The 18560-nt window shown below is 35.4% G+C and overlaps 1 protein-coding gene across 2 annotated transcripts in view; it reads left to right on the top strand.

The window, feature by feature from the left end:
• Positions 1 to 18560, top strand: part of CDH18 (cadherin 18) — a 464051-nt gene that overhangs the window by 230643 nt on the left and 214848 nt on the right. For both annotated transcript variants that reach the window (XM_032183266.1, XM_032183265.1), the window contains exon 3: positions 10920 to 10996. The gene's annotated coding sequence lies outside the window, so the exon portion shown is untranslated. The remainder of the gene's footprint in view (positions 1 to 10919; positions 10997 to 18560) is intronic.

The raw sequence follows: 18560 nt of genomic DNA, 5'->3' as shown, positions 1-18560 counted from the left end.
GCTCTCTGAGGGAGGCAGGAGCTGTTACAGGTGGGAACAAAGCCCACAAATGTCTGTTTCTGAGGTAGGAAGGAAACAGATATTTTCCAAATGCCAGGATATTGTCTCCAATATCTACTCATTTTTTATTTAGAGACTTTATCCAAATGACACTCAAAATGATATATCCTAAAAAAAAAAAAAAGAGAGAGAGAGAAAAAGATTTTACAGTTTGTAGTGAGAGAGCAAAGTTCTTTTAAGAGAAGGCAGTGAATGTTTATGGTAAATGTTTATGCATTTTTTGAGTGGGTCTTGATATTTCACTGAGAACTGTTGTGTGCTTAACATCTGAAAGTCAACACAGGGGTTTAGTTATCAAAATACAGTCTTGAGAAGCTACATTTTTACATAAATTAATAGAACCTTAGTAAACTGTTCTCAAGAGGATTAGGTTCCTTCAATAAGCGGCCATCCATGAATCCATGAAAATTGGTTTATTCATTGTCTACCTACTGTTACTGACCTTTCTGAGTGAAATGAAAGGGAATCAAAAATTCATTGATTACTATTTCAATGAGCATTATCTATACAGCTGAAAACTAAACAAAATCTGAAAAATGAAATTGTCCAGAAGTTAAAGTTCATGAAATATCTTGCCACCTTCCATCACTTCCAAAGATGAAGACATGTGCCTGACTTTGTGTTCACACCTGGAAGGCCATAGAATATAGTTTTTCCAACTCAATTTCTCTCTCTGTTTAAAATTAACCAAAACAAAATTGGAGCTAGTTTTCCACATAGGGAGCGATTTGGGAAAAAAACAAACAAACAAAAAAACAGCCAGTATATAACAGATATATTTTGAAAGAAGCTCCATTTATGAACAGAATAGTTTCCCTGCATCTAAATTATTTTCATGTCCTGCATCCTTGACTTTTTTTTTCTTCAATCTTTCAGTTTAATAGTCTTGGATATTTCTTGGTATGCAGGATAATCTCAAGTTTTTCTGAAGTACTGGAAAGTCCAAACTGCCTGATTGTGGTGGCTGTTCCATTAAAAGAAAATTATCTTTAATGCCTCAGCAAATATCCCTGTAAAATGAATAAACTGATTTCAGAATGAGAGCTATTTAAAAAAAAATATGCTTACCTTTGTTCAGTGGTAATTCTGTCTGCAGTAGAGACCTGTGCCTTTGCAAACATTGTTTGGCAATGTAGCATTTGGCTCCTCTGGTGTATTTGTGAATACAAAAATATTCTGGGAAGTTATCAACTAATAGCATATCAAGCCTCTTCAATGTAAGAGGAGAAAATAGAAGGGAAATAATACATGTTTCTGTTAAAATTACTTCAAACATTTTCAGTGGATCTTCAGAAATTTTTAGAGAATTATTTTAATTTTCATTTTAACATTTTATAGCATATCTTTTTTCTTTTCCAGTTGTTGATTATCCCTCACTTGTGGATGTTTTAATAAAAACGCTGATCAGAATAGTGGTAAATTCAAGCTATAAGATTACATGTATATGCAGGTCCCTCATAACCTTACGTGACTGTTAGACTCTCACATTGTTTGTAGATCTGCCCCACTTGTGCCATTCTTTAGGCTTATTCAGACTCTGCATATGCCTGAGAAAATGAGTGGAGGAGGAGAATGGAAGGGATTTAATTATACTTCCTGTGTACATCCCCTGATCAGAACTAATCCACTGAAGCAACACTGGAGAAAGAGAAAGATTGTTTTGGATGGTGATTTTGAGCTAGCATGTCTCTGTGATACTGTTAGCAGAGTGATTGCTTGTTCAGAAAAGTGTCTGAAGGCACAGTACATCCCTAAACCTTGTTGGCAGTAGACATTTTCTGAATATGTACTAAAGAACTCTTGCTGAGATAATGATTCTCTTTTGTTCAGTAGTGTTTCAAAATTATTGATGAAAGATGTTTTGTAAGGAATATAAAAGGGAAAATGGTTTGATCCACTTTATAATCTGTAAATGATATAATGGAACAAACTAGTTTTGTTTGGAAGTAGTAAATGTAGGAATCAGCATCAGAAAAATCACAGACACTTATAGGCAAGGCAAAAATGATAGAATAGGTCTTTACTATTTACTAACTCATTACATTATTGTATTACAAGCAATCATATTCTGGGACAATATTTATATTTTTAAGAGTTTTAGTGCTATGTGCACTTTCACCCTTCACTTGCAAAAGTAGGGCAGGTTAGATAGCCTAGAGTCATAAGATAGAGTCATCATAGAGTCTTATCTGTTGGGATCATTTCAGGATATCACCTAGTTCGGCTATCTCTGTACAACACTGAGGTCTACATGTTCTGTTTCAAGTGAAGATCTATGTTTTCACTTTGAGTTTTCAATTTAGATGTGTTCAGAACCAAACAAAATATTTGCATATATGGGAAATGAAACTTCAAAGATTTAAAAAGGTTCTAAGGGATGTTTGTACTTACTGCGTGGATCTGATGATAGCAAACTTGTTTTGCAAGTATACTGAATAACTCCTGGAGAAATATGCTAGACCTTTTAAAAAAAAAGGTATGCCCCAAAAAAGAATTTGCAAGCAGCCATGAATTACATACACTAGAAAACCCACTGTTTGTGGTTTGTGCTCAGTCCAAATAGTGTGGAGTACTATTGTTTCATTCAATTACATACTATAAGTCATCCAAACATCAAACCTCAATGTTAAGTAGGAAAATACTCACTGCTATACTTCTATAACCCTAGAGGGTTAATTGTACACCTCAAAGTATTTGGACCTCTCCAGGGATCCCTCACAGTCACCAGCAGACACCAGAAGATACTCCTGCTTCCACTGGCCCTGTAATATCCACTGCAGCCCCAGATAGGCAGGAGGAGTGCTGAGTCTTGGTTAGGCTACTCTGGGGTGCAGTTTGTAGAGTTTAGATGCACTTAGGTAAGGGATATTTTGTTATCAAATTGTTTATAAGCTACATAGATGACAGGAAAGAAGTTGCAGTTAACCTTGCCTTGTGTCAACTATCTGTTCCTTCCTCATCAAGCTGACTTAATGTCCATGCTGTCAAGGTGGCAGTCAGGGTTTTACTCTTTCTGTCTGCTTGCCTTAAACCTCCAATTACACTTTATCAGTAAAGCTTGGAAGCTTTTGCCAGAGAAGTTAGGAACTACCTGTGGTGGCATTTCATATTTCATTTTAGGATAGCTTTCATTAGATATACACATCCTATAGCAATGTGCACTTTAAAATTGTCTTTGATACAAAAATATCTGTAGGATAACTGAATGATAGATTACAACATTCGATTGATAGCAGACATTTACCAGGCTGTGGTGACCTATTTATATTTTTTTCCTCTCAGAGCATAACATGAAAATACAGTAGCAGGAACACAGGAAAACAAACAAACAAACAAACAAAAAAACACAACAGTAGCAAGTGTTGATGATAATATGTTACCCTGTACAAAATTACTTGTTTGTGTACTGCATAATATTAGGATGATTGATTCTGAAGAATTTACACAGACACTTTAGCATTTTGGGTGGATTACTGACTAAGTGTACTATTAAGTATCGAATCGTTTAACCTATCCCTTTGTTGGTATAAGATTTTCTTTAGACTCTAATTTCTGTAATCTGAAGAAGTAATTTAGTTCAACCATGTAGACTGTTTTCCACAAAGGGTCTATGTGCATCATCATACCTGAGTAGAAGATTTTTTCCATGAAGATAGGCTGCACATTTAATTTACAGTTTCTGTATTGCAAGAGTGCATGCATTTAATCACAAGATGAGCACTGATTCTTGATGGATAAGGCTACGGTGATGGTGTTGGGGTTACATTAATTGTTACGTAAATTAGCATTCATTGCCAAGGGGGGGTTATGGTCACTCGAAAACTTTCAAGATATGACAGAAACCCAAAGAACAGATGGAACAGAGATCATCTGCCTGTCTTCAAATTCATGCAAGATAGCAGTAAACTATACTTGGTTCAGAGTTAGTTGGGATGGAGTTAGTTGCAACGCCTATCTGTCTGCACCTGCCTCAGTGAGTTAGGCCCCATGCACTTACTTCCTTGAAGGATGTGTCATCACTGTGGAACACCACCAGTAATGTGTTGCTAACGCAAAATGACAAAATGCTATTGATGTCAGATGCCAAAAACAAGAAGATGACACCGAGCTGTTAATAAAGCAGCGTGCTTTTGTGATGCAGTCTAGCTCTTAGGATCAAATGGATGAATAAATATTAGTACCATTTGAAAATCTTTGCCCAAACATGTGTTTTTAAGAAATCTAACCTATTGTATTAAAATCCGTTGCAGGGAATTGGTTAATAACCTCATCACTTCAGCAACACACACTTAAGTTCAGATTCATTTTAAATTTACCTTTTTCTAGTTTCTAGAAAGAATCAGCAATAGCACAATTATGAGTTTTTTTTAAGGCTATCATATTTCATGTCTGGCAGTAGAAAGTGTTCTGCTTAAGTCATCACCTAATTCATCTGTGTTGTTTTTTTGTTTGTTTGTTTATTTTTTTCCATTTATTAGCATGCCTTGTAGTTCAAATACATAAGAAGATGCTATCTCTACAATCCAGCAAGATTTCCTATACATTTTAATCTCTATTATTTTCTTTTGTATCACATTTACCTGACTTCATATACAGCATTGTAGACAAAGTTTTTCCTGACCATGGACTTTATATCCACAGAGTTGGGAGTCTGATAACATGTGTCATACATGTGTCATAGTGGGAAGTCCCAAAGAATTTCAGGATTTCTGCACTTCTGTATGTGGACTGCAAACCTTGGGCCTGGAAATTATCAGATACTTTCCCTGGATCTGGCTTTGAGAGTTTAGAAATTTTCTCTGTCTTTGAGAGTTTAGAAATACTGTTGTCAGGCTGTAGCTAGTTCACATTATTGAGCTAATTTTGTTTGGTCTGTTTTCATGCTGACTAAACACTGCTGAAAAGAGAGTTAAGTGGCTTATCAGCTAATTTATTTTCCCTACTTCTTGAACTTTCTAGATTATATGTTGTGGCATAAGTATTTAGCTAACGTTGATTACATCTAAACCTCAGTTATGTGTATTTTTTAAAAACACTGTTACACATTTTCTTCGTAAACAGATTCCCTGAAATGGTTTATATTTATTCTTTTATACATTAAATGTTCTTTCTTCCCAGTCAGTGTGGGGAGAAATGTTGTAGCACTAAAAGCCCAATTTCCTTCTGCTTTTGTACGTGAAATCCGTTTGCTTAGTAGGATTCCATCTAAGTATAGAAACAAGAACAGCGTGCTAGGGAATGCATGCACCTAACAGAGACCTGAAAGCTTCCATCCTTGAACTTTGATAATGGCAAATGATCTTAATGATCTTACTTTGCTGTATCTCATGCAAGAATTAGAAAAAATAAAAATAAAAAAAAGGCCTTGCTCACTTTATGCTTAATTGATAATGGCTGTCCTATTATTTTAAATTGGTATCTCTATGTTATATTTGCTTGAAGACATAGAAGGCAGTGCTGAACTTTGCTGCTTTACTTAATCTGCTGTGAGCTTTTCTGTTGACACAGTTGGAATATGAATTGAAACATAACTCCTTGCTTGGATCAGAAATGTGCTGCAGTTTACAAAAACTAGCTCCATGTGTTCTGCTCTGTACACAGAGCTTTGGTCTGTCCCTTTGTAAGCCCACTGCAATTACTGGAGCTACCCAAGGGGTGACACCACATGCAGCTCAAGTAAAGGCTTTGATTCCACGCTCTCCGTTCTGTCTGATGTTTGGTCAAATGGTGTACTATATTAGATTTTTGTTTTAATTTCCAGTAAAAAGAAATAACAAAAATCAGTTTGTTCCTAGTAACACTAACTACCATGCAATAACAGAGGTGACTTTAAATGTATTTTAAATTACCATTTCAGAACCAGCATTTTCATCACTTCAATTTGATTTCCATAACTTGTTTTTTAAAGGTTCCCTCTCACCATTCACAGTCAGGACTGATGAATATATAAGTAGTCTTTCCTTAGCAAGTAAAGGAAACACTTCTGTTAATCAAAGTATATTCTTTTTGTTTGGTTGGTTGGTTTAAATTATTATTATTATTTTTAATATGCCTACATTTTGTAATTTTTTCAGATTTCCAGAGTATTCTCTAGGGTCATTCTGTCAACAGGGATGATTATTATGTGCACTATAATTGGGTGTGTGATGTTGTACTGTAATTTTCCACAGAAAAAAAAAGAAAAAAGGAAAGTATCAATAGCAGTGTAAAGCAGATGGTTAGTTCATACTATGTTATTCATTAAGGATTATCTAAATTTGTGGCATTTATGAAGGACATTTGCAGGAATCCAGAGCATTCAGCAGTTTCCGAGGGGTACTATACATTGATGGTTTGAAGCAAAGTAATTGACTTCTGAAATCACTTAACAGGCTGTTTATTTCTGGCTGAGAATAAATTTTACATTGGTAGAGCTAAGCCATCTCTGTCTACTCTTAGTTATAATAATATCAATAAAACTCTTACAGAATGAAGAAAGGATGCAGGATGAGGAAGGTAAACTTGAGAACTGGTAGGAATAAGCAATGGTATTATTAGTATTATAGTATTAGTGTTATATACTAAAGGATTAATAGAATAAATAGACATACATTTGGTGTTACTGTAGTGTCTACTAGAAATTGTGGAGCATGTTTTCATCTCAGAGAGAATAGGTAAATCCCAGACCTCAACATAGAAAACATGCAGGAATTACCCTAATGTTCATAAAGTTATGAACTTGAATCTCTTGCTGTAACTGTGAGTAGTTGAAGGTTCCTGCATTTGATTTACATGGGTGTAGTTTCAGTAACTCTGATAGAATGTGTCATGGTTTATTTTACTAGAGCTTAAGAAAATAAATGCATTCTTTCTGTTTTTTGACATTTTTTACCAATGCTAGATCAGTTAAAAATGAATTTCCAAATGCACCTCATTGTACATTGTACTGAGCTGCTGAAGGGAGAGCAGGTTACTGATTTTAAAGACATTTAAAAACTATTCATTCATGCCCCTTTAATGCAAAAGATGCACAACAGTATTTGGAATGTAGAAGGCAGCAGACATCTACGTAAATGAGGTCCAGCCACTACAGATTGTTAAGAGCCCAGTGCTGATTTTGGTAGACTCTTTAGCCTCCTGTCCTGATTTCAGTTAGGACAGAGTTAATTTTCCTCCTAGTAGCTGGTAGGGTGCTATGTTTTGAATTAGGATGAGAAGAGTGCTGATAACATGCTGATGTTTTAATTGTTGCAGAGCAGTGCTTACGCCAAGTGAAGGACGTTTCAGCTTCTCACTCTGTCCTGCCAAAGGGCAGGCTGAGGGTGCAGCAGGAGCTGGGAGGGGACAGACCCAGGACAGCTGACCCAAACTGGCCAAAGGGGTATTCCATACCATCTGACGTCATGCTGAACACTATATAGGGGTGGCTAGCTGGAGTAGGGGGGCTGGCAGCTTGGGGATAGGCTGGGCATCAGTCAGCAGGTGGTGAGCAGTTGCATTGTGCATCACTTGTTTCGTACATTTATTTATTATTTATTATTTTCCTGTCTTAATAAACTGTCTTTATCTCAACCCACAGGCTTCACTTTCCCATTTCTCTCCCCCATTCCAGAGAGGGAGGGGGGAAGGTGAGTGAACAGCTGTGTGGTGTTTAGCTGCCGGTCAGGTTAAACCACAACACCCCCTCTTTTCATCATTTAGTGACAGGAAAAAAAAAGAAGAAAATACCAAAATGCTTAGGAGAGCCTTTTCAAATTGTCACATGACGTGCTAATATTCAGCCAGTATATCCTGGGTTCCTAAATCCATTGAGCTGGCCTTACTTCTTAGTGCTCCAGAAGCTACTTGTCTCCTTGATTTCTTAATAACTTTTTTTTTTTCTTTTTTTTTTTTTTTTTCCTGACTACTTTCTAAGCAAACTGTTTCCTCGGTTTAAGCAGTCACTCCCACAGTGATCTGAACTGTCCCCAACGATACTTGCAGCCAAACATTTTCCTGTAAGAAGATTTTGTTCAATAAAATACCAAACACTGTTGAATATGTGTGAGTAATACCACTGCTTTAGTTGCTGTAACTGTATTGCTTCCAGTTATAGGTTTGAGGAAATTTAGAAACCTTCACTACAAAATTTACATAGCAATACATCAGCTGTGGTTCTTCTAGATTCTCCGTGGGATGCCCATAATAAACTAGGTCTTTATAACATCAATCCCACCTATAATTCAAGAAGAAATAAAATGAGAACATTGTTAATAAACTGTTTTTTAATGTTTTTATAACACTGATTTCTATATATGACTATGGCTTTTGGTGATTATACTGCAATACAGAAAGGACAAAAATAATTTTTCATGCACTGAAAGTTATTTGAAATCATTATTTCAATAAATATTTTCAAATATATTCATTTCCCTTTATTTTGCATCTTTAGATGAAAAATCACTGGCACAATTATTTTTGCAAGATGCAAAGGAAAAGTAAACTAAATTTAACGTCTTTTAAAAAGATGTTTCAATTATTAGCAGCATAATTTATAACTCACTCCAGCCCTTTTATGTCACCTTGCATATTTCCATACTTTTCACATAAGAAAATGTAAATGCATACTGTGTTCAAGAGTTTACATGAAATCATCTGGAGGGGAAAGTGAGGAAAGGAAGAATTTGATGCATCTGCTTGATGTTTCCGTGGAAGAGAGGACTCCCTACAGCATCTTACACTTGCTGGTGCCATGCTCTTATTGTGCCTCTTCAGCTTTTCTGTTGGTGGTTGCAATCTCCTTCCCTTTATCTCTCCATGAGCTCTAAAAAAGAGGGTAGAAGAGTGTTCTGTCCTGTCTACTCCCTGACCTTTCTTCCTGGCTGTCTTCTGTGAGGTTTGTAGCAGTAATATTTTATTTCTAATGTGTTGGCCTCAGAACCAGAGGAGCTGAGCCATCACACTGGTGTCCTGGCTTGTGCTCCCTCCCCACTCTCCTGATTCCTTCTGTTTTCTTCCTACAGGAGATGTGTGCACCCAGAAATGCTTAGCTCATCAGGTGTGCTGGCAGGTATCATTCCGCAGATTAGAAAGATGAAACTAAATTGAAATATGTGAGGAAGCGAGATTAAACACTTGATCCAGTATTTTTTCTTCATAAAGGGAACATGTTTGTATTATGGGATCTTTAGTGCTAACTGGAGATTTCCTGCAGCACAAGACTATAAGTAATATGAATTTCAAAATATTACAGCTTAAGAAATAGTTTAAATCAGATTTTCTTGATAAAATTTCAATATTAGTGTTGGTAAGTTTAAAAATAGTGCTAAGATTTATTATTATTATTATTATTATTTTTTCCTGTGAAAATAAAGAAAAGACCTTTGGGAAAGAAGTTGGTGTCTAAGATTGGGGTACTGGAAGAAAAGATTCCTCATTCTCCTACAGATGTCTTACGTTACTTGTGCAAGTTGTTTGATGTCATGGGGAACTAGGGATTGGTGGCCACGTGGAATCCACAAGAGGAGGACTGCTTCACCCACTAGTATGGGTTTCAATGTCTGTGTTGGCTGGGAGCAGTCCCTGGGCAGCAGGGGCAGGGGGATTTTTGGGGGGTGGATTATGATACCCTCTCACTTGTGGAACAACATTCATCCCAATGATGGTCAATGCTTCGTCTCAGGCTCCTCCTGCCACTTTGTGCCTGCCTTTACAGCCCGGGGGTTGGCAAGGGCCTCTGACCCCTATACCTGCTGTTGACTGATGGTCTCCTGACCTGAAGGTGCTGCAGGGCTGTAAATTCATTAGCAGTTCATCTGTGCTTCTCCCATCGGGAGAAGCAGAGTGGGTAGATGTGTTTGAGACCTCATTTCACCCGACCTGTATTTTCAAGTACGTTTTATCCTGTGACACTTAGTACACCTTGTTTTTCTACTTGTGGGACAGAGATAACAGCTATTTTCATTCAGAGAACATTAATCTTCAAAACTATTTTTAATGTATTTCCACCCATGCAGTGCAGGGGCTGTCTCCTAGCCACGTGTAAGGAGTGGGCATATGCAACATGGCAGGGGTCTTCGTGTAGTCTCTCCCATTGCCACTTACTGCAGTGGGTAGGCAGGAACATAGGAAATAGTGGTGGGCACTTAAAATCAAGTGCTTACTGACCACTTTTTCAAAGCAGATGGTTCTTATTTCACTTTTCAGTCATGAAGAGCTTTACATCCTTCAAGAAAAAGAACTGAGTTTAACACGGTGACATCCCTAACATACAAGGTCTGAAATGACTGTTTAAACTTAATTTTTCTAAGATGTTATATCATGTCTTGTAAACGAGGCTTGCTGTAAATTTTAGATGCTTGTTTGTGCTACTTTTATAGGAATAATTCTAACACATTTGATTTGTGCTAGAATTGTAATTATTAATAACTCTGTTGAATGGCTGGTGTTAGCACTGCATTGCTTACTGATACCGATACCTTTGGGGAAAGTTAAGTAATCAGCTGCTATCCTGTACTTTGGAAAACTGAAGTTTCTTATGCATGCCTTTTTTTAACTGCATTTTCTTCAGTGGAAATTTCCAGATTCTATACTAAAAATAAAAAAATAAAAAATAAAAAAATCAAAAGAATACTCAAAGAAGTTTAATTTCATACTGAGCATGAAACATATTTAGACTTGCAAATGAAAAAAAGGAGAGCAATACTAATATGGACTTAGGCACAAACTTTAGCCAATCCTTTACTACAGCAGACCAGTGGAGAACACATTAGAAAAAAATTAAATCACTGTTGAAATATTCATGGTTCACCCTGAATATTAATATATTTTTAGTAAAATACCATCTCCCACAGTTTCTTGAAATCTGACGTAGTTTTTGTTTGTTTGTTTTTGTCTGGCAGCAGCTAAAGAGGCAGTAGGTTTGATTTGGCAAGTTGTTTGGAAAAGGAGTGGAGAAGTGCCCTGTAACCACTGAACAGTAAGTGCCTGTTTTACCTGCTATTTTAGCTGCAGAAGTAAGTAGGATACGCAGATAAATTGGTATGAAACTTTTATAATACTGAGAAGCATATAAAATGATGCTGTTGTTTCATTCTCTGCTACTTGTACACACATAAGTCTAATTATTTTGAAACTGAAATATTTTAAAAAAGGCTAAGAGATCTTTATTTAGGGATCAGGTCATAAACATGCAGTCATAAACAGTAGTGAGGTGCACAGAGTAAATTATTGAAAACTAAAATTGAGGATTACACTAAGTGGCATTCTGTTAAATTGATTTGGATACTAAGTGGTTTTAAATATTCAATATAAAAAGTTGCTAAAATTAGAGGAAGCAGTTTGGATGTGTACATACAACTCTGCCCTTGGAAACTAGGAACTAATTGAATAAATATATGCCTGTCAGCTGCACTTGCATGCTACTAAAATGCCACTCTGTTTTGTACTCTAAATGACTTTATTTACAGCTTTATTTGCAGCATGTTTTTCTGTTAATTTAAATGATTTTTTTTTTTTTTTTCTCATCATGCCAGATTAAAATTCCTTTTTCAAAATGCAGGTGTTAACTGCTTTGTGTTTTTCTCCAAGAGAAAATATCACTGCAGAAGAAAGCAATATATAATAACAAATCTTACAGGGTAGATTTAGAAATGGGATGTGAGCAATTAAACTGGAACACTAATATGAGAATAGCTTTGACTCAGAAAGGTTTAGAAATATTTGCAATGGTATTAAGCACTTAAGCTGTTTTTGAGCACAATCATAAGAAAAATCTTTAAACTCTGCAACAAGAAATCTGTATTTTTAAAACCCTCACTACACCAGTAAATTAATGAATTGGTGAAAGAGTGAATTTTTGCTTTTTTTTAGAATTGGTAGTATGAAAGCAGCTGAGACAGAAGTTCGTAATATTAGGTTGTAGGAGTTACATTAGCTTAGGAATTATGGACATTGCTTTAATATGTTTTAATGCCCAATTGTTAATAAGTAAGCACAAGTAAGGCAAATACAGTAAGATCTCCTTGACTGTGGGACAAGATGTTCTCTGCAGCTTTTTGAACACAATCTTGGGACATTTAGAGGATCAAACAGGAGGCTTGGGAAGTGTTGCATTTTAGTGTAGTGTGTCTTTATTTTTTTTCTTTTTTTTGGGGGGAGGGGTGGGAGGGTAGGAGGTTGTAACCAGGATGCAGATTGGAATGAGATAAGCCAATCTGTTTGCTCATTGCTAACAGATGCACGCCTCCCAGCTGTCTTCCTCTCTCCTTTGAGACACCATGTCTAATGCTTATTCATACCCTCGGATAGCCAGTTCAGCAGAGTAACCAGAGAAAGACTAACTCAGCCAAAAAGCTGAAGGTTTTTTTTTTGTTCCTTAAATGGGCTAGATTGAAACAAGATGTCAGGGAATGAGAAGAAAACCAGAGGAAGTGGACTGCATATTTCAATAACTGGACTGTTGGAGGAAATCATTTATCTTGTCTACCCACAACCTTCCTCCATCTCTCCAACTTAGAATCAATACCTGTGTCTCTGAGGTACTGCACATCTCCTGCCCGCCACCTCCTTGGGCTTTGGGTGGAAGTTAACTTGAACTGCTGAATAATGAATACTGCAGTAATAGAAAGCAAGGAAGGAACAGAGGAAGAGCGGGAAATGATACATCACACAAATTGCAAGGGTTATAAGCTGATAATGGACCATGAGATTTTTGGAATAAATATTACATATTTTATGAATGACTGTAATAATGTTGGCCATCTTCTGTGGCTGGTAGTTGTACTGCTTGAGAAATTACCTGAAAACAAGTTGCCATGTGGATATAGTTGCATTAAAGTATTAGAAATCTATGCAATCTGGTGTGTGGTAGACAGAAGCCGTTGAACTGTAAGAACAATAGAAGTGAAAATGAAGCTTTTAATACATTATTGGAAAGAAAGATAAAGAAGATACAACTTCGAAACCCTTTGGCTGAATTTTAGGGGCAGTAAGATAGCCAATGACCTTATAGTAAGAAATAGAGATTCTGATTTTAGGTTACCAGTAAAAATCCCGTCTAGTCCAGCAGGACCATAAGAGTTGCTGCCTAATAATTTTTCTACATATTTGACAGGAATTATTATCTTGTTAAAGATTTTAACAGAAGAAATGGGAGGGAGTCCTTGTGTTATGGGTCTCTAGGATATTTTCTCATGTATTTTTAGAAAAAAAAAATTCAGAACAGAACCACAACACATCTGAGTGAGCTTGTGTCAAGGATAAAGCAAGATTAACTTGACATTGGCTGTTCAGGGCATTGTCTATGAGAAGGTTCATGGTTTCTGGGAGTGTTAAATCACTGAGAAAAAAAAAAAAGAGAGAAGATGAATGCTCGTTCTGATCGTTTGTATATTTGTGCAAAGTGGGACTATATTGACACCACTAGTACGAGTTGTCAGTGCTTATTTAAGAAATACTGATAAATGAACTGTTGTGATTGTGTGTAGTTGGTGGTTGATGTTAGTCTGGTACGAACATTTTTGACACACAAGATTTTGTATTTGTGTGTAGAAATAGATAGAGGTACAACTGCCTCATAAAATGTTTGCTTTCCATCATTTATTTTGGTGCATATCAAAGGATCGATGCCTTCTGGGCTGTGTCTTAATGCTACTGTATGTAATCAGCTCCTCAGGAGTGCCATTTCCTATCTCCCTGGTGAAAATGCAGTAAAAAATAAATAAAAAAGTGTAGTCTGTGGTGCATGTTACTTTCATTATACTATTTTTAAAGCAACAATAGTAGATGAGATGGAGCTGCATATGTCTACAACTTTCCTATTCTAAATTATTGAATCTGACCATGCCTATGAAGTGTTTTTTTTTTTTTTGTGTGTTTTTTTTTTTTTTTTTTTTTTAATATATCTTTGTTATCAGTAGAATATATATATCCAGTAGCAAGTGGCTTTTAGAAACACAGAAATGTAGATATTTCCCTTTGTTTAGAAGAATTACTTGTTTATAATAAGAGTATATAACCCAATTATATAAAAAAATGTATGATTCTGAATAATTACAGTCCAAAAAAAATTAGTGAAGGGTAAGGGATGAAAAGAGAAAAACAAACAAAAAAAATATATATTTTTTCTGTACAGCCCTTTTTTTTGGGGGGGGGGGGGGGAGGGGAGCAAGATATACATGTTGACAGAAGTGGATTAGTTTTCCCTCACATGTGTATGACAAAAAATGCAAAAGGCACACCAAAAACAAATAGGATGTATGCTATAAGAAAGTATGTCTGGACAGTGTTGTGGACTTAACATTACTGAGATGGATCAGTGCTTTACATCTGCATTTTTATCTAATACCTAAAGTAAATGAATTTCTGCTTTTAGTAGAATATGCAGATTGCATATTTGAGTGGTTTACTATCCATACATATCTTTAGTTCCTGTTATATGTAGTATATGTCCATCCTTTAATAACCAAGAAATTTAAAATAGGAAATTTACCTAGCAAATGCCCTTGTTCATGCATTAAAACTCTTGTATCCTCACAGCAGGCCAGATTTCTCAGGCATTTGTTCAATACATGTACCTGCAAAAAAAAAAAACAGAATCAAACTCTGTCATTTAATAATACATTGGTATGTTCTTGACCTTTTTGTCAGAGGAAGATGTCACTGATTGGCAACATTAATGGTATAGTGCAGATATATTTAAATGAGGTTTGAGAAAATGAGCTTACATGCATATCAGCATAGTTCTGAGCACAGTACGGGCATCCATTTCTGGTTTCTTGGATATGTTGTGCAGCCCAAACTGAGTGCTTTGCAGTCAGAGCTGGAGAGCTGCTGTTTACAAGAAGTAACTGCTCTTGTATGTATTCTCCATTTACAGACTGAAGAACTCCTGAAAATATAAGCATCGAGGAAGCAGCTAAGTTAGAAACATCTTGAGTTCTTATTCACATTTTTCCTTTTTTCTCTTCTTTACACCCTATTCTACTCTTTATTGCAAGTTTTTATAGTAAATAGAAATTTAGATTTTTGAAAGATAAGATCTCAAAGATAACCAAGCAACATACCTTTTATTAGGTGAAAGCTTGGATTCTGTACTGACAAACACAATTAACTTATGAAAACAGTTGTAGGAGTTAACTACAGTTAAATGAATAATTCTCATTTAAATCCTTTTCAAAGGTGCTATCCAAAAGCAATGTTTAAAGTGTAATCTAATTCTGAGCTCTGATTTCTTGCAGAATTTTCATATTTATTGTCATTAGCTATGCACTAAGCACCGAATGTTTCATTCTTTACTGGATACTTACATTGGTATGTGTATATGTATATGTATCTTTTCATGTGTCTGTTTACCTTTCACTGCATCAGAAATCTTTGTTATTGCAATAATCACATAAGAGCCCTTCACCATCCTGCAAAGGGCACACACAAGTGTTAAACACAAGTTAGTGTTGCTTAAATCTAGCATAAGTGTCTCTTACAGAGTCTGCTGAGCCTCAAGAAATGTATAATTTCAGAAATCTCTGCACATCACAATCCAGATTTTAAAAAGGAAACTAATATTCATATTTTAAAATTACAGTAAAATGCGTGATGATGTTTAGGGAAAAAGAAAAAAAAAAAAAAAGGTTTTGTTCTAACACTTTGAGAGAGTACCCAAAAATATTTCACTGTTGTTTCTCCAGGCTAAGGTGAAGTGTGGGATGGAGCATCGTTGCTATACTAGCTCCTATTCCATCAGTCATTGCTTGGGTGTTATAGATGCTCATGGCAAGCCTATGTTCTTCAGTCTCATGTTTGATCAGTTACTTCAGCCTGTTGTACAAATGATATCTCTATCAAGACAAAATAGGCCTGAAGCTGTCTTAAAACTCTTCCATCTGCATCAGACAAAGATCACGAACTTTTATTATGTTTTTAAGCTCTAATCATGGTGAGTTATTTTCTTTATAGTATAAACATAAAGCACTTGATTGACTGGCTAGAGATAATACAATCAATACTTTTTTTTGTTTGTTTGTTTGACTGTTTTCATAGTAGATATTCCAGGCCTCATTAACATTTTTGTAAGCTGTTATCCTTCTAAAGTTTGTTTTTTTTTTTTTTTTCATTGTTGTATTCCTCATTAAATAATGTTATTTTTCTAATTCTGTTGAATGAGTCCTTTCATAAGTGGGATATAGTTTATTACAACTTGTTCTCCTCCACCCACAGAGAGTTTACATGTTGCATTTAGGGACCTCAGTCTACCCCTTTTCACCACTTGCTTGAACAGGGTACTCTGAAAATAGCGTAGTTGTAAGCAATGTTACTATAAGGCTCAAAATGAGACTGAGATTTTTTTGGGACACTGATCTTTCCTGTAAAATGCACTGCTTCTTGAAATGAGAAGGTAATGTTTCTGGGTGTTCAGCCCTGACTGTGGTGCTCTTTTAATGATGCCAGATGATTATTAAATCAGGGGATCATGCTAAACTCTTATCCTGCTCGCTTACAGAAACAAAGCTGAGCTCCAGAAAGTATGTAAGTTATAGGTTGAGTATGTAAGTTATGTACAGAAAGCATGTAAGTTGTGGTTTGCACTGAGTGCAAAGAATCCAATATAAAACTTTTTCTGCTTTAAACTTAAAACTGTTAAGCATACTGTGAGTGATTTCTGGAAGACCTTCAACTCATACTAGAAAACCTAGAGTTACATGTGATGTCTCTTATTTGTGACCAATATGAAAGTGAGCTTAGAGTGTTTCACTTGCTGTTAGACTATTATTCATGTATTAATGGAAGAAAAACATGTTTTGAAACTGAATGTTACGTTCTTAAATTTTCCTGGTGCTTTTCAATATGTAATGTTATTTGTCTATGGTGGCTGTTCTCCAGGTCCCCCACTGAAATGCCAGTGACCTGATCTTTAAAAAGTTCAGTTTTAAGCTGAGTTCTAAGCAAACAATTAATCCCATTAATGTCAATGAGCTTTTCATTAACAGGCTTAAAGTTAAGTAGGTCTTTTTTTGTTTGCACAATCAGAACCTAAGACGTGATTCTGCTGATTAACCTTGTTTCTCCTCCCCATTCTGTTCCTGAGGATTTGTTGGTGTTATGACTTTGACATTAAATCTCAACTTACCTACCTGCTCATCTGGTCCTGGAAAGTTGGTTGGACAAGAATGGAAGCTAAAATTTTCAAAAGAATATAGTGAAGTTACATACAGAAAGCCTATGGCAATTCAGTAGGGTTAATATATTTGGAGATTTAAAGCTTATTGGAAATGAGTACGTGAAAATTGTCTGCTGTATAAAACCTGAATTTATCTTAAGACTAGTAGGGTTTTTATAATGTATTTAACTTCAGTTAAATCATGTACAGTACTTCAGTCATTTCTATATATCTTTTCAAAATTCATGCTGAGATATTTTTCTTTTAATTCTTCTATTTAGATTTCACCTGAAATTTAGTACAGCGTTTCTCTCTGAATTTTCAATACAACAAGTCAGAAAACTTAAGAAAATGTTTTCTTGGGATATTCTGGAAATTTTCAGTATCTGCCATGACTACACTATATTGACTAAACTACTATACAGAAGTTGTTTCTTATAAAGTACAAACGACTGGATTTTCTTATTGCTCCATGATAGAAAATTTAGTTATCTGGGCTTGGGGAATCATCCAACATAAGAAAAATAAGGCAGTCAGCAAAAATCCGTTCTGCTAGTCAACCTTCACCCTAGGGTGAAAAGTTCAAGTATTTGATGCTTATGTTAACTTCTACTACAAAGTGGCAGTAAAAATACTTACTGCTACAAATGTAACTCTAAATTATTTCAAAGAAAAAAAAAAATCTGACTTGTGGGTTTGTATTTGCTCAGCTGGTGAGACAGCCTTCTGGAAAACATTTGGTGTTTTTCTGATTATTAGAGATTATTTTCTTGCCAAGATAACAAAAGTAGGTAACAAAGATATTTCTGTATTTGAAACAGTAATTGTACATAGAAAGTTCCAAATTACACTTATTTATTTATTTATTTATTTATTTATTTATTTATTTATTTATTTATTATTTTAGGCAGACATTTATGTACTCAGCATATGCACTTTTATCTGTATCCCCTTCTTTCATCCATCAGGGCAATGCTGCCTTTGCAATTTATGTGATTGTTTTGTATATTGATTCTGGCTTTTGAATACTTTGCAAAATGAGTTGCTGAGTTATATTGTTTGTATTTAACAGATAATTATTTTACTATAGATATCTATGAGAAAGCTGTGACATGCCAATTGTAGAATTCAGTATTTATAAGTAAGTCTGAAATGGAACTGAATACATTTAATGATGGAGGTGATAAATCGAGAAACATGATGGTTTAATACTGGCTGAGCTGGAAGAGTGAGAAAAGAAGACGGGAAGATAAGAATAATAACAATAAAAGAAATGCACATTATGTACTTTTTAAGACAGTAGGGAAAGCTGTGCTCATAATGAAAGGATCAGTTCTACCAGAGAACAATCTAGTTATATGGTGTAAAAAGAAAACATTTTTTAGGA

The sequence above is a fragment of the Aythya fuligula genome, chromosome 2, assembly GCF_009819795.1.
Source record: "Aythya fuligula isolate bAytFul2 chromosome 2, bAytFul2.pri, whole genome shotgun sequence".
In the NCBI taxonomy this organism is placed as follows: Eukaryota; Metazoa; Chordata; class Aves; order Anseriformes; family Anatidae; genus Aythya; species Aythya fuligula.
The sequence above is the reverse complement of the archived record's forward strand: the minus strand, read 5'-3'. Positions and strand labels throughout refer to the sequence as shown.